This window comes from Ictidomys tridecemlineatus, chromosome 6 (assembly GCF_052094955.1).
Source record: "Ictidomys tridecemlineatus isolate mIctTri1 chromosome 6, mIctTri1.hap1, whole genome shotgun sequence".
NCBI classification, from domain to species: domain Eukaryota; kingdom Metazoa; phylum Chordata; class Mammalia; order Rodentia; family Sciuridae; genus Ictidomys; species Ictidomys tridecemlineatus.
In genome coordinates this window covers 106,665,291-106,681,645 of record NC_135482.1, presented here as the reverse complement: position 1 = coordinate 106,681,645, position 16,355 = coordinate 106,665,291, and the positions used below count along the sequence as shown (strand labels likewise).

At 45.9% G+C, this 16,355-nt stretch overlaps 1 long non-coding RNA gene across 2 annotated transcripts; it reads right to left on the bottom strand.

Moving 5' to 3' along the window:
* Positions 1 to 371: 371 nt before the first annotated feature.
* On the bottom strand, positions 372 to 15,958 carry LOC120888379 (uncharacterized). 2 transcript variants are annotated; one of them, XR_005731965.2, is made up of 4 exons: positions 15,093 to 15,958; positions 5,322 to 5,552; positions 4,000 to 4,134; positions 372 to 1,250 (listed from the first exon to the last, which is right to left on the bottom strand). It is a non-coding gene; the product is annotated as an uncharacterized LOC120888379 (long non-coding RNA). The 2 variants fall into 2 exon arrangements; XR_013423186.1 differs by having other exon boundaries at positions 372 to 4,134.
* Positions 15,959 to 16,355: the final 397 nt, after the last annotated feature.

The following is a 16,355-nucleotide window of genomic DNA, read 5'->3' as shown; positions in this document are numbered from 1 at the left end:
GCTGAGAGAGAGATTCAGATACAGAGTTGGTCAGATACAAAAGATATACCCCAAAGGCCTGTCCCCAATTCCCACCTCCCCCAGCCACACCCTACCTGTCTTTAGCCACCATTCAGTTAATCCCATCAGGGGATGGATCGACTGATTGGGTTAAGGCTCCCATAACCCAATGCTAGGCAAATGCTTTACCACTGAGCTATATCTTCAGGCCTTTTTCTTTTCTTTTCTTTCTTTCTTTCTTTCTTTCTTTCTTTCTTTCTTTCTTTCTTTCTTTCTTTCTTTCTTTCTTTCTTCCTTCCTTCCTTCCTTCCTTTCTTCTTTCTTTCTCTCTCTCTCTCTCTCTCTCTTTCTTTCTTTCTTTCAGACAGGATCTCACTATGTTGTCTGGACTGGCCTTGTACATGTAATCCCCCTGCCTCGGCCTCCCAAGTAGCTAGTGTTTCAGTGTGCACCACTGCACTCAGCTACTTATTACAATTTTAACTGCAATTTCTTAGTATGTTTTTTTCTTATTCAATGTCTTTCCAGGCCACTGGACTATAAAGTTCATAAATGCTGGAAAAACTGGCTTTCATTTGCCCCAGGACCCAGCAAGGCCTGACCTACAACAGGTACTCAGCAAAGATTTGTTGAAAAAGATGTTTATTTTTAACATTCGTAATTCAGTTTAGACAATGATCTGAACCAAAATATCACCGTTCGGTAAATAGCTGCAGTTTGCCTTTGAGTACTCATCCTCAGGTGCAAGTTCACACCGAATGTAAGTTACATAAACAATTTTTATTGATCACCTGTGATTCTTCTTCCAATGCTGAGCCAGATCACCAAAGGGTCAAAATGCTTTTTGAGGGATGTGAGTTAATGGAAAGAACAAGATGATCTTAGATTTTACTATTTTTCATATTTACTATAGTAATTACCACATTATTAGTGATCAAATTTGGGACACAGTGATTTGTCGTTTGCCTTACCTTTTTGTAGAAAAATGATGGTAAAGGTGTTTTCATTTTGCTTCTTTGATAGGAACATGGACGGGTTGTCAGTGGTTGCGACAGGAACCAGACAAGCAGGCCGACTGGGCACAGCTTCAGAGGACACTGTTCCTCCCTGGGTTCCTACAGGGGCCCCTTGCAGTGCCATCCTTGGGAGGACCCAGGGGGTTTGCTGTTTGATGGTGACAGGGCCGTGGACCACCAGCATTGCTAGACAACTCATCTCCCTGTTTTTATTGTCGCTCTTTTTGGTTCCTTCTGCAGAATCCAGAATGATCTTTTCAAAGCTTATGTGAGAGCATGACATATTTCACTGAGCTATAGTCTCCTTAAAACCCTCTGCTGACCTCTAACTGCTGAGAACCAAAATGAAACCCCCCTGTCCTGGCTCAGGGGCTGGGCCCTCTGGGATCTGCCCTTGGCCTGCGTCTCCCACCTGTGGCTTCCCCACCCCTGGCCCCTAGGTTCAGGCCCCAAGGCATCTCTCCTGTCCCTCACGCAGCCGACCTTCCACCTGACTGGGGGGCTTTGGACCTGTGGTGTTCTCTGCCTGGTCCCGTCTTCCTGCATGGATTCCTGTCTTCGACTCCCCTTTACCACTTTCTTATCATCCTTCGGGTCTCCACTTAAATGCCACCCTGGCCTGGTTCTGAAGTCCACGCAGGCCAAGGGCAGCTGATGTCTGCCATGTCACATCTCTACATTTCTTCACTTCTCATCTGTCTGCTCCACTGGACAAGAGGCTCCGTGAAAGCTGGGCATTATCATTCGAGCCCTGTTTGGTTGCAGTTTGGTTCTCAGAATGGAGCTAGGCCCCTGGCGAGCACCCCAAGGATAGGGGTTAAATGGACACACGGAAGTCCACCAGGAGGGGTGGCTTCCCAGCCTGGCTTGCCGGGTGACTGGAAGTGTCCATCTGAGCACCCAAAACCAGCTGAAGACTGTGGTGTGCAAAACAGCCATGGCCCAGAAGCCAGGGGCACTGATTCCTAGTACTTTGCTGGCTGTGGTCATTAGCCTCTCTCTCATCTCCATTCCCCAACTGTGCCGGGAGGGGACTGGATTGGGTGTCTCTCGGGTCAGATTCCAGGACACACTGCCCTTCAGCTGCGTAGAAGAGGCCAGCTTCCATCTGAGGACCAGAGGTTCTGGGGCAGCAGTGTCTGTAGCTCCTCTATTTATTTGCATGGTCACTATGACAACCTTTCTATGGGATCCTGATGTTGGAGGAGAAGCATGATTTTTTTTTTTTTCCCCTGGCCTAAAACTGAGAGTCAAACAGAAAGCAGTACTTCTGGAAATGATGGGTATTGGCAGCACCAGACAGACCTGGGTTTGTGTCTCAGTCCTTTGCTTACCAGCAGGATGACGGGGAACAGTTTCCTAATTTCTCTTAGCTATAGCTTTGGCCAGTCGGACTGCTTAGCTTATATAAGGACCACAAGTTTGCAGTGATGATGCCCTGAATTTATATATATATATAACAGAATAGCTGTTGGCTCCCCTCCTGTTATCTTAGAAAGCTCAGGCATGCCCTCAAGAGTGCCCAATGCCTGGGTCACAGGTGCCAGCCTGCGGATTGTTCCCTCTGAAGCCACCAGGGGCTGTGGGCTGTGTCTACCCCAGAGCTGAAGTAGGAGACAGGCTTAGTGGTGGTGGAAGGAAACCAAAAGAACCCATTTGTGAGAAAAGCAAAGCAGTTTGTGTACTCATTTTGCACCAGAATCTTCTGGTGCATAAGCCCACAGAAGTGGCTGTGCGGAGCTGGAAGGGAGAGAAGTGTGTTTATCACTCTTTCCCGGGGAAAGCTAATTTGCATTCCTCTAGCGTGTTGATTGCCCTGCTCCAAGAAGAGAAGTTGTTTGGTGGGCTGGTTTACCTCATCCCCAACACAAACCACTTGGGTTTTTGTTTGTGTGTGGAGTTACAGGGCTGTTCTTTGTGGATCTTCTGCCACATGCCAGAGAGAGTGCTAGTTATTGTAAATACTGTGGCAAATGCAATAGGTTGGCTCCTTTACCATCCAACAGCCTCTTTCTCTCTTGCCTCCCCTCCCTTCTCTCTCCCTTTCTTCCAGGACTAGGCACCAAACCCAGGGCAAGCTCCCAACCACTGAGTTACACCCACAGCCCTACTTTTCTCTTTTATAGACCCTGGAAATCTATACAATCAACTTCCCCAGCACTCTGCAGATGGCCATATGACACAGTTCTGGCCAATAGTATAAAAGTGAAAGCGTATTAGTCTAACTACAAAGACCAAATTTTAACTGAAGAAAACCCTTTGTCTCCTTCCTACTTCTCTCTTTCTCCGGCTTGTAAAATAGATGCAATGCTTGAAGATGCAGCAGCCATTTTGCAACAATGAGGCAAGGCATGAGGATAAGGCAAAGCATCCACCAGCCTAAGGACAGAGGATATATAAGAGTCTAGCCCCTAATATCTTGTTGTTTTTCATTGGAAACACAATGTTGTATGATAAACCATTTTTAAAGTATCATTAGGAAATAAAAAAAATGCCACTAATTAAACTACAACTTGATGTTTGTAATACACATATAGAATGTTAAAATGTGAAAAAAAATGTGGGTCTTAGAATCCATAAGAAATGAATAGGTGTCTGAACCCTGGAAGAGCTATCTTTGAATTTCATAACAACAACAAATTCCTAATTCTTTAAGACATAGTTTTTGGGTTTTCTATTACTTGCATAAAAACACATTCCTAACCGTGACTTGCCGCATCCTGTCCTGAGATGGGTATTAATGTCTCTGTTTGGAGCAAATGGAGGCACAGAAGAATTGTGCAGGTCAGAAATGTGAGCTAAGCCCACAGTTAAGACTCAGGAGCCCCAAATCTAGTGTTCTTGACCCTGTACCTTTATGCTCCCTTGCATTTCCTGTGTCTGGTGACCTTCACAGCGTGGTTGTGAGGCGCGATGAGCAAGTCCATAGCCACGCTGTTGTCCCTGTCCCCCTGCTCGGGAGGATACTCCCCTGGTGACCCACCAGGACAAGAGTCAATCCTGTGGGCCCAGAGCCTAGTGCTTCAAGGACCACTCTGGCCCCAGGCATCTTGGTCGTTTGGGTAGTTGGTTTTCTGGTCCTGCTTCTTCCTTTCCTCTCTGTGCCCTTCCCTAGCTCCTGGGGAGCAAAGCACAAGAGATGAGAAGAATCAGTTTCCATGTGGAAGGAGAATATAGTCATGCTGATTTCCCATGATCCAACAGCTCTCAGATCGAGGGCCACTAAGTTAGAAGTTTGCAGAAAAGGAATCCCAGGTCAAGTGTCTCTTGCCAATAGGTCGACTTTCCTTTGCCCTGGAGCCTGGACTTTGAGGACAGTCTCCAAGAGACCAAGGGATGGGGCAGTGTTGGCATCTGCAGCTTAAGGGAGGTGTCCCGTCCAACTCTGAAGCGGAAGGAGGCCATAAACTTGTTAAATGGAGGTTAGTGTTGGGAGAGGAGGAATGGACTGTTCCAAATCTCTGTTCTCTAATGGGTTAAAGAAGTTGAAACTAGCCAGACGCAGTGGCGCATGCCCGTAATCCCAGACGCCTGGGAGGCTGAGGCAGAAGGATCCTGAGTTCAAAGCCAGCCTCAGCAAAAGAGGCGCTAAGCAACTCAGTGAGACCCTGTCTCTAAAAAAAATACAAAATAGGGCTGGGGATGTGGCTCAGTGGTCAAGTGCCCCTGAGTTCAGTCCCTGGAACCTGCCCACCTCTACCCCGGCCAAAAAAAAAAAAAAAAAAAAAAGAAGTTGAGAACAAGGGGCAGACCTGGTGGAATATTGGTTGAACTAATTTGTGACATTATTTTTGCGTGTGCTTATAGAACCACCTGACATGCCTGCACAGCGGTGTGACCCATATAAATTGGTCCCCATGCAAAAGCCAGGGTGAGCCAGGTACGGCAGGGGTCGAGGACTAGGGGTGATGGCTTTGCCTAAGGGGTGCTGGGCATGCTGTGCTAGTGCTTCTCTCAGGGCTGGACCAGGAGAAGTGGGGTGCAAGGCAGGGAGGGGGCTCTGAGCCCTCTCTTCTGCCTCCCATCAGAGACAGTTGTGGAGAAACAGAACAGTCCCCGCCCGCCCCAGGGCTTCTCTTCTCTGATACCAGAGGAATGCGTGCACATGGTCATCTTCTGAGAAAACCCATTGAGAGCAGTTCCCCCACTCCTGCCCCCACAGTTCTCAAACCCAGCTCATGGGCTGAAGAGCTGACCTTTAAAACCCTTGTTTATGTATGACCACGACTTCAGGCCAACTCCAGCTTGGCCTGGCCTCCCAAGCCAAACATTTCCCGTAAGAAATGTTATTAAGGGCCTGTGTACCTCACAGGAAGCCTTCAGATTGCAAACACATGTCAAACCGCTGACTCGGAGTAACTGGATCAAATTACTCAGTCTGTGTTGGAGAGGCCCATTCGGCACCAGGGAGGGGCGGGGGCTTGCAATTTGAATGCATGCCAGGTTGAATGGAACCTCTGGCTTCGGATAGATTCGGGCTGCAAGAGGTTTCTTTTGTAGATCAGCTTGCATGGTAATTTCTTTCTTTTCCTCTCCCTGCAAGTGAAATATCAATGCACAATTATCTTGACCCATGTGGGCTGTTGGCTTTTCCCCTCTCGTTCCTCTGTAGGGCCTGTTCTTGTCCCTGTTTCTTAAGTCCATACCATACTCCTACAGGCTTCAGGTGCAACAGACTTGTGGACTACACACTGTGCAAAATTTTTTAAATTAAACTTTTTTTTTTTTTTTTTGTACTGGGGATTGAACTCAGGGACACGCAACCACTGAGCCACATCCCCAGCCCTATTTTGTATTTTATTTAAAGACAGGGTCTCACTGAGTTGCTTAGTGCCTCAGTTTTGATGAGGCTGGCTTTGAACTCCTGATCTTCCCGCCTCAGCCTCCTGAGTTGCTAGGATTACAGCCATGCACTGCTGTGCCTGGCTCAATTTAACTTATGAGTTTTAATTTAATTTAATTATGAGTTTAAATTTAAATTCATTTGCACCTGTAAGAAATGATACAGGGAGATTCCATGCATACTTTATCCAATTTCCCTCAATGATAACAGCTTACAAAACTAGCACAAAATATCACAAACAGGATAATGACATTGGTATATTTAAGATAAAGAACACTTCCATTACAAAGAGCCTTAATGTTGCCTTTTTATAGCCATGCCCACTTCCCACCCTCCTACTGCCCTCCTCCATTACCCTTGGCAACCATTATCTATTCTTTTTTTTAATGCTATAATTTCAAGAAAGCTCTCTCTCTCTCTCTCTCTATATATATATATATATATATTTATATTTTTATATATATATATTTATTTATTTATATATACACATTAGCCAGGTTTCTGCCACTATAATGAAATACCTGAGGTAATTAACTTAAAAAGCAAAAAGTTTATCCTTACTCATAGTTTTGGAGTCTCAAAATCTAATCAGTTGGCCCCATTACTTTGAGCCTGTGGTAAGGCAGGCCCAAAGTATGGGTGGAGTGTGTGACTGAGAAAAACCATTTACCTTGTGGCCAGGAAGCAAAAGAGAGATGAAGAGGAAGGGACCAGGGTCCCATTATCTTCTTTAGGGGCATGAGCTCAATGACCTAAGGACATCTCACTAGGCTCTACCTCTTAAAGATACTACCACTTCAGTAGCGCCACCTTGGGGACCAAGCTTTTACTACAAGGGCCTCTGGAGGACGTTCAAGGTCCAAACTATGGCACAATACAAATGGAATCATCTAGTAAAATATACAACCTTCTGGGACTGAATCTTGTTTATGTGCGTGTCACTCAGCGTAATTCCCTTGAGATTTATCCAAATTGTTGTACGTATCAATAATTTCTTTCTGTTGTTGAGCAGCATTCCACGGCATGGTGTGGTTTAAGTCTTCACTCACTGGAGGACATTGGGGCTAGCTCCAGTTTTGGGCTTTCATGGAAATAGCTGTGAAGAACTGTGGTGTACAGGTTTTGTGTGAACATGCATTTTCATCTCTTCAGGATAAATGCCCAGGGGCACAGTTGCTGGGTCGTATGGTAATTGCACACTTGATTTTTAAAGAAGCCAAACTGTTTTCCCAAGTGGCCGGACCATTTTACAATCCCCTCAGGAATGTGTGAGGGATCCAGTTTCTCTATCTCCTTACCTGCATTTGTGCATTATTCTTTATTTCAGTCAATCTGCTAAGTGTGTATGATATCTTGATGGCTTAAATTTGCACTTCCTTAGACATTAGTGTTATCGAAGGGCTTTTCACGTTCTTATTTGCCATTTATATATCTTCTTTGCCGTCATGTTTGTTTGTCTACTTTGTAAATATTTTCTCCTTCTTTGTTTTTGCTTTTTGCTGTGCTGGAGATGGAACCCAGAGCCTCATACGTGCTTTTCTGTTTTATCATCTTTTAAATGGAGTCTTTCACAGAGCATAAGCAAGTTTTGCTTTCCTAGATTATGCTTTTGGTCTCAAGCCTAAAGACTCTTTACCCAACTCTAGGTTGTGAAGATTTTCTCTTGCATTTTTTTAAAAAATGTTTTACCATTGTGCACCAGTCCATGATACATTTTGAGTTAATTTCTGCATGCCAAGTTATTTTTCTCTACCCTGTGAATGTCCAATTGCTCCAGAGCTGTTTGTTAAAGAGGCTATCTTCCTCTGTTGAATTGCTTTTGCACCTGTTTCAAAAATCACTCATGCATATTTTGTGCAGGTCTATTTCTGGATTCTCCATTATGTTCTAGGGATCTGTGTGTCTGTTTCTCCATCAGTACCATCCAGTCTTGATTACGGTAGCTGTGTATTTTGATATCATATCTTAAAATTGGGCAGACTGATTCCTCCCACTTCATTCTTTCCTTTCAAAATTGTTTGAGTTATTTCAGTTTCTTTGCCTTTCCATATAAATTTTAAAATAAGGTTGTCTATATTTATTAAAAGTTTGCTTGAATTTTTGATAGACTTATATTCAACCTGTATATACATACAGTGGAGGGATAATTAACATTTTTCCTCTGTTGAGTCTCCCAAACCACGAACACAGTATGTCTCTCGGTTTATTTAGATCTTTGGTTTCTTTCAACAGTGGTTTTAAACTATAGGTTCTGAATGTTTGTGTTTCCTAGTGGAAATCTTATCTCCTAAGGTGATGGTATCAGGAGGTGGGGCTTCTGGGAGGTGGTTAGGCTGTAAGGGTGGAGGCCTCTCCGGTGGGATTGGTGCCCTGATGGAAGAGGCCTGAGGGCAGCAGTCCCCAGGCCGGCTAGCTCAGACCTTAGTGACGTCACAGCTCTGGGTGCCCCATGACTCTCTTGGCTTCCCCTCATGGCTGCAGGTTGACTGATGAGACTCCCAGTGTCACACAGAGGCAGGAAGAAGAAGGTCCACCCCTTTTTCTTAATCATGAGGAAAATCTCTCAGACATTCTTATTAGTCAAATTAGGCCCACGCCTAAGCTAAGCCAAAGGCAAGGGGAAGAATGATTTAGGAAGGCACTTCTCAGTAGGGGTGCGTTTGGCATTTTGGGTGACAAGCTTTTGCCACGGCAGTGTTGTCCTGCTTGATGCAGGACACTTGGCATCTCTGGCCTCTCTGATTCAGAGCCAGTGGAGTCCCCTAGTCGGGGTGACAACTTCTTTCCAAGTTCCCCTGGGGAGCATTGCCACTTCCCACGGAGAGCCATCCGTGTGGACCCATGATGATATGGCCCCAGGGGATGGGCCCGTTCTAGCCTGGTGAGATCTCCAGGAAGAAGGATGGCCTGGCTCTGGGTGGACAGCCAGCAGCGTTAGCTCCTGGAGGGGAGGAAGCCTATTCCCAGGGAGCCTGAAACACAACGATATCCAGGAGACACCAGCATTCTCCGCAGGTCCTCGGAATCCAGTGGTTCTTACTTTTCTGCCACTGGGTAGCTCCAGGGGGCGACGTGGACCCAGACTTCCCACCAGCTCCAGCCTCGCGGTGAGCAAGATGACCAGGGGAGAGGGACGTGTCTTCCCCAGGCTGCCTTCTCTCTCTGTTAGATCTTGTTCTAACACGGAACAAGCTTAGACTGGAAGGGTCCTTTGCGATCAGGAAGATTAACTTAGAGATGAGACACTGAAACCCAGAACAGTGAGCCTGCCTGCCCATGGATGGCCAGTGCGGCGATTAGACAGGGCCTGCTCAGGGAACCCTGCAGGTTGGGCTCCCAGCCATGGGCTCTTATTTATCTTGTCTCAGTGATATCCAATATTTGGGGAGGGGGCTTACTCTGAGACACGCCATGCTCCTTGATTGATATTCTTTATAATTTCAATTCTTATAACAACTTTATGAGATAGTTCATCTATTGTCCCCATGTTGCAGAGTAAGATTATAAGACTAAGGATGGTCCTCCCGGTTGAATTTCACAATCGGCAAAATTGGCTGCTGCACTGTACTGATTATCGAATAAAATAAGCTTTGATTGTCCTTTTCTGCCATTTGTTGAAGGTGGTAGCAAGGCCTTCTGAAGAGGGCAGGGGCCTCCACCTAGCTTGGTCCTGTCCTTCCCGCCGCCTCCCGGCCCAATGGAGGAACCGCAGCGGAAGATGAATAAATGTGCTCCAGTTCTCCACGACTGAGGAGGGGTAAGAGATGAAAAGCGTGACTCAGCCATATTATTTTGCTCTTTTTTTTTTTCCAAGAAAACTCATTATTAGATCAACAGTTTAACTATTAGGCTATGTCTTAATTATAACCTAGGCTTTGCAGTTCTGAAGAAAAGATATGATTAGGGCAAAATTAAAATATGGCAACGAGTTATAAGTTGTCTCGCTCAAGCACTGTTTTCAACGGCTCCGTCTCTGAGCTTTGGCTTTCCCTGCTCTTTTATGTTTTCTAGTGATTCCAGGCGTTGTGATGCTCTTTTGAATGGGCCAGGCTTCCAGAAACCAAAACAGGCCCTGGCAGTTTGGGTGTAGACTCATTCTGAGGAAGGCGATTCTCTCTGGGCATTTCTACATTGCCTGTATTTTGAGTCGTTCATAACCTCTCCATCCTTTCATCCGGTTGCTCTCTACCCGTCCTTCTGTCTGTCCGTCCACCCATCTATCCACTCATTCAACAATGATTCATTGACTTCTACTTACTACGTTTCACATGCCACACAGGGAGCAGAAAACACCTTGGCCTCAAAGCGTGTTTTTAGTTTCAGGATGCTTTTCTCTGGTTCCTTCCTTGAATTGGACTTTTGTAGAGCAGAACAGGAAAATCTACCGAAAAGATCTTATTTCCAAGCACCTTCAGGTGCATGGCAATGGCATGCTGCCTTTGCGTCTCCAGGATGAACAGTGTCAGCAAACGTGCAGGCTCAGAAATGCTTGAGGGACAAAACCTGGTGTTCTTCTTCTAGAAAGTTCTGTGATTCTCTTTTGATTCAGAGGAGATTTATCTTGGTGATCACATGGCTAACACTGTATTCATCTGACTTCATCTTCTAAGTAGGACAGATTTTATTGAAAAGTGATTCCTTAGGGAACACCGTTCCCCTAAGATGCTTTTCATCCCAGGTGAAATTTTCCTGGTCCTTTGAGGTGCAGTTTAAATACCAAAAAACTAGTGGCCTCTCGCCAACCTTCTCAAGTCTTCATGTGGAATCACTCTCTCTCTTTTTCCTCATATCGTCCTCTCCATTCTTTTATCTGCCCAATTATCCATCCATCCACTCAGCTATTAGTTCATTAAAAAATGATTCAGTAAATACTTTATTCTCTTTTTTAGCTGAAGATGGACACAATACCTTATTTCATTCATTTATTTTAGGTGGTGCTGAGGATAGAACCCAGGGCCTCACGCATGCTAGGTGAGCGCTCTACGCCCCAGCCCTAGTGAATACTTATTTATTATGAATTTATTAGTCATCTTTGCATCCCTGTGACCAAATGCCACTGAGAGGTGGGAAAGTTCATTTTGGTTCTTGGTTTCAGAGGTTTAGTGCACAGTCAGCCAACTCGTTAGCTCAGGGCCTGAGGGGACAGAACATCATGGCGGAAGGCCAAGACAGAGGAAAGCAGCTCAAGACCTGGCAACCAGGAAGCAGAGAGAGAGTGAGAAGTCTACTGACCAGGGACAAAATAAAGAAACCCTAAAGGCAAAGCCGCCCTCCGTGGCCTCCTTCCCCCAGCTAAACCCTACTTGCTTACAGTTTCCATGCAGTTAGTCCATGTCAGTAGATGAATCCACTGATGAGGGTACAGCTCTCATGACCTAATCATTTCACTATAGTGTCCGCTTTACACGCCAAAAAATATTTAGCAAGGAGATCTCACTGATGGTTTGGCTTCCTGATTCTGTTTTCCCTCTAATAGTTTATGAACCCTTCCAGGAGGGAGAGAAAAGGGGTCTGATTGCTCCTTTTTGCATTCCAAGTGCCTGACACGGAGAAAGGAATTCTACCGGTGCTTACAGAGTTACGTCATGTTTCCAGTAGGGTCTGCCTTCTCCTCCAGCCTTTTAAAACCATCATCACTTTTCTCCTTGAAAATGCCCATGCCAGGACGGTTAAAAAGCACAGAGAGACAATAATTTCATCAGAGTGTGACAGAGGATGCAATAAGAGAAAAATAGACCAGGAGAGAGTTCATGCGAATAATCAGAGGGTGTCACTATCATGATCACCATCACGTGCAGGGATCCATCCCAACCCCTGTGAGAAATCTGACCTCCTCATTATGCACCATCGTCGGCGTCATCCCCTCAGCACCCCCTTTTCTCCCTGGCTCTCCACACGTGGCTCTGATATCTCCTTTGCTTACAGGTGGGAAAATGGAACCCCAGAACTGGCCTGTGGCTTGAGCCACCTTGTGTGGCATGACAGAGACCCAGAAGTGGGGACCAGATGGGCATTGTTAGATTCTCATAATTTTGGTCACATCAAAATATCATTATCACCAGCGTATCATATTTGCTAGTTATTGGACTGTGTCAAAGATTTTCACCTGTATCATCCTGCCCCTCAACTTTGCATTTTGAAAACATTTACAAACTGCCAAAGGTTGCAAGATTGTATGAGGAAACATCTGGTTTCACAATTTGCTGGTATTTCTCACACTGCATTTCTTAGACCTACTTTTCACATTTTTTTCTGTCTTTCTCTCTCTCTCTCTCTCTCTCTCTCTCTCTCTCTCTCTCTCTCTCTGTGTGTGTGTGTGTGTGTGTGTGTGTGTGTGTCCGTTCCACAGAGTGGGTAATTAATAAAGAAAATCACATCTACTTCTCATAGTTGTGGAGGTGGGGAAGGCCAGGATCAAGGTACCATCTGGAGAGTATCTTCTTGTTGTGTCACCCAGGACAACAAGTGAGGGGTGGGACCAAGCTCATCCTTTTATCGGGAGTCCACCCCTGCAGTACCTCAGCCACTCTTGGGATAATGGCAGTGATGATCTTACCACTTTTTCCAGTCCTGCCTCTCTCCATTGCTGCCTCAGGGACTGTTTCCAACCTAAGAAGTTTAGAAGACAAATCCAAACAGAGCCATCCTTCCTGAAATTTCCCCCCTGCTTTTCCAATAATCATCTTCCTTCCCACCTGCTGCCTCCTCCCTCCCTTCCTTCCTTCCTTCCTTCCTTCCTTCCTTCCTTTTCTTTCCTCCTTCACTCAGCCCCTCCCTCCCTCCTCCCTCCCTCTCCTTTTTCTTTGAAACCAGGATCTAATCAAGAATCACACTCTGCCTTCGCTTTTCATAGCACACTGGTCTCCCTTAATTGGAACAGTTTCTCAGCCTCTTTTACTTTTCCTCCTTTCGTTGACAGTTTTCAGAGAGTCTAAGTAAGTTGTTTTGCAAAATGCCCTCCATTTGGATTTGTGTGATGTTTCCTCATGGAAAGATTCAAGTTAAATATTGCTGGCAAGAGAACTGCCTGGGTATCCTGTTCTTCCCAGTTCCTCCTGTCCCTGTGTCCCTCACTAAGGAGGCTTGGTTGCCTGGTGAGGTAGGGTTCCCGGGTTCCTGCATGGCTGAGGTACCCTTTTCCTTTGTCACTAATAAGTAGGGAAAGACAGGAAATTAATCTAACTTTCCTACATACATATATGAATATGCCACAGAGAATCTCACCATTGCAGACATCCACATGAAATTAATTTAAAAAAACAACTATAAGTTTTATATATAATATTATATTTTTATATATAATATTACATATATATTATATATATATTCTCTACTCCACTGCTTTGTGCTATTTAAGTAGATAGCACAAAGCAGTGGAGTTGAGGAAAGGGAACAGGGAGAGGGAGGAGGTGAGGGGAAGGGAAGAAGGACTGGGGGCTGAATTAGGACAAATTCTATTCCATGCTCTTATAATTATGTCAAAATGAATCCTATTGCTATGTAGGACTAAAAAGAACCAATAAAAAAAGAAGTAGCCCGTGTGGTGATGTCTTGGGGTTGTGTGGATATACCCCACCTGTCTTTCATCCCGTAAGTTTCAGTATCCACTGATGATAATCATGTATTATCTTTTTAGAGGCTCACCATAACCCTGTGAATTAGAGGCTGTGATTGCCCACAGACAGCGTGTGTCCTGTGACAGGGCCACATTCTGAACCATGCATTGCAGGCAATGACATCATCGTGGGAACATGATAGAAGAAACTCAAACAGACCGGGATGGCTCTGCCATCGCTCAGTGACACCCTGTCATGGGACCCCCGTCAGGTACTCAGTCAGTGGTTAACTGAGAGGAAACAGTCTCAGAGAGAGAAAGAAAACTTGATCAGGGCCACACTGCTCCTAAGGGACGGGGCTGTGCATCCTCTAGCGCCTGTCCTCTTAGTTCTTACTACACCCGACTATCTGGAGGTAGAGTTTCTCATCTCTTTTGCTCCAGGCAAGACAAGAGAAATGTTGTCATTCAGATCACATAAGACACAATTTATTTCATCTTCTCCTTATTCCCTCAGCACTGTATTTTCCCCCTGAAGCCTAATGCGTCTCAATTCGCCCCTCTTACCTGAAACACAGTAAGTTGTGCTTTTGCCCAGCGGCTCCTGAGCTCAAGAGTCCTGCTTGGGTTTGACCCCACAGTGCCCAGGACCCTGCGTACTGGCCAGCGTCTTGTTGTGAGTGAGGTGATTACACTTGGCCATGGTCCGTTCGAGTGTGAGAAAGCTCACGATGTGACTCCTAGGTCTGATCACACTGAACTTATTTTCTGGGTTCTTTCATAGAGGGGGACTTGGGGGGACCCAGAGGTGGGGGCGGGGAGATATTTTTCTAGCGGTATGTAATTTACCAGCCAAGAACTGGATCAACAAGTCAGAGCCTATTAACGTTGGGAAAGAGCTCACCTGAGCCCTACTCCCCAGGTGAAGAAACCGAGCCCTAGTGCGTTAGGTGGACTGTCCAGGTCATAGTTGGTGACCGGCAGACCTGGGAACCATGAACTCCACGTTTATCATGCTACAGAATCACCCAGGTGATGCTCGGGTCCAGCCCTTGCCCAGGTCCAAGCAAACCAACCCGCCCCTGGTCCTTCGGCTGCCCTGACCCACCCCTTCCCTGACCAGATTTGTTCTTTGAAGGCGTTGGCTCCTCCCTTCCCCTTTCCTTCCCTTTGCTGGTTCTTTATAACCAACATCTATTTTCCCCTGACTGTGTACTGAGCCCATGGTAGGCTCAGAGGTAGGAGGCAAAAGAAGACCCCTGGCTATTGACTCGGCTGGGTTCAAAGGTTTAGGGGCGAGTCAGAGCCTCCTCCAGGGCTGCCTGGGGCCCAGAGTGGCTTGTGCTTGGGGGCAGCAGGGGCGGGAGCAGCGGGGAGAATGGAGAAGGCACAGAGAAGCCGGGACATGGCTGTCCTGGGGTGCTCATGGCAGCTCCCGCCGTGGGAGGTCCTCTGATCTGCCTGCTGGCTGCTCAGCACCCTGCATAATGGACCTCAGTTACGGGATCTGAACTAGGCCCCAATCTTATTCCGCACAGGGGAATAATCACCTCACAAGCTGGTAGGAGGGAGTGCACTGGGCTGATTAGACCAAGGCAGAAAAGTTCTGGCTGCTTTTATTCTGTGCCTGCTGTTGACCAATTACACAATTCAGACCAATGAGGCAACATCTGCTTACCTGTCAGTGAGCCCGAGTGACGACCTCACCCAGCATGGCTTTGGGCTCTGCTGACCTTCCGGGCGAGCTCTTGTCCTATCCTAACATCGGTGAAAATCCAATGACATTTTGCTGTGCCAGACTATTTATGGATTACCCATTCAATCCTCACAGTGACCCAAATAATCAGGTGCTACGGAGATTCCTGTTTTGCGCAGAAAGAAACCAAAGCTCAGAGGAGGACGCACGTCACTTGCCCAAGGTCACACAGTAATGAACAGTGGAACCAGGACTTCACCAGTTCATCGGTGTGATTTTTGAACCTGCATTCCTACTCATTAAGCAAAATTGTCTCTCGGTTTCAGGAGGATGTGGTTGAGACAGGAGATCTAGCATTTGTGACGATTCCTATTTATGTTGCTGATTCACTTTGTGGTCAGTTTAGAATATAAACTCCATAAGGGCAGGGAGCCGGCCAGTCTTGTTCACCACTGAGATCCCAGAGCCTGGCGCCATCGTTGGCACATAGTAGGTGCTTCCTACATATTTTGGACTGAATGAGAAGCCATGGATCAGGCCATTTTGCCTGTTTAATAATTTGCTCATGAGAGAGAACCAATGAATACAGGCCATTCCCTGGATCTGTGTTCTCAGTTATGACAGCTCTCTGGGCTCTGGGGAGAGGGCTTTGGAGTGACTTACTGAATTGTTCTTTTGTTTGCCCTGACTTGCATTTTATATAGCATGCACTCATTCTGTGATTTCTTTACTTGACAGACCTTTAATGAGTGCCTGTTATATGTCAGATGTTGTTCCAGGCATGTCAAGGCTGATACAGATGTCTTCTGACATGGGATTTGCAATCCAGTGGAAGAGCAAACAATGAATGATAAGTAAGTAAATATATAATGCATACAAAATGCTAAGAAAGAGGGCTATGAAGGGTAGGAATATAGATGGCCAGCAAATTATCAGTCCATTTTCTGTTACTATAATGAAATACCTGTGGCTGGCTAACTTATAAAAGAAAAGGGGTTTTGTTTAGCTCACAGTTTTGGAGGCCAAAAGTTCAAATAGCTTGGCAGCAGCTCTGACAAGGACCTCAAGTGGGTAGCATCACAAAGTTTGGAGCTCATGGAAAGAGAGAGATCATGTAGCAAGACAGGAAGAAAGATAGGGGCCCCATGAGAACCACATTTATACCTTCCCAGTGACCTGGTGATCTCTTATAAGGCTCCACCTCTTAATGGCCCCACTGCTTCTTAACATCACTAAACTGGGGAT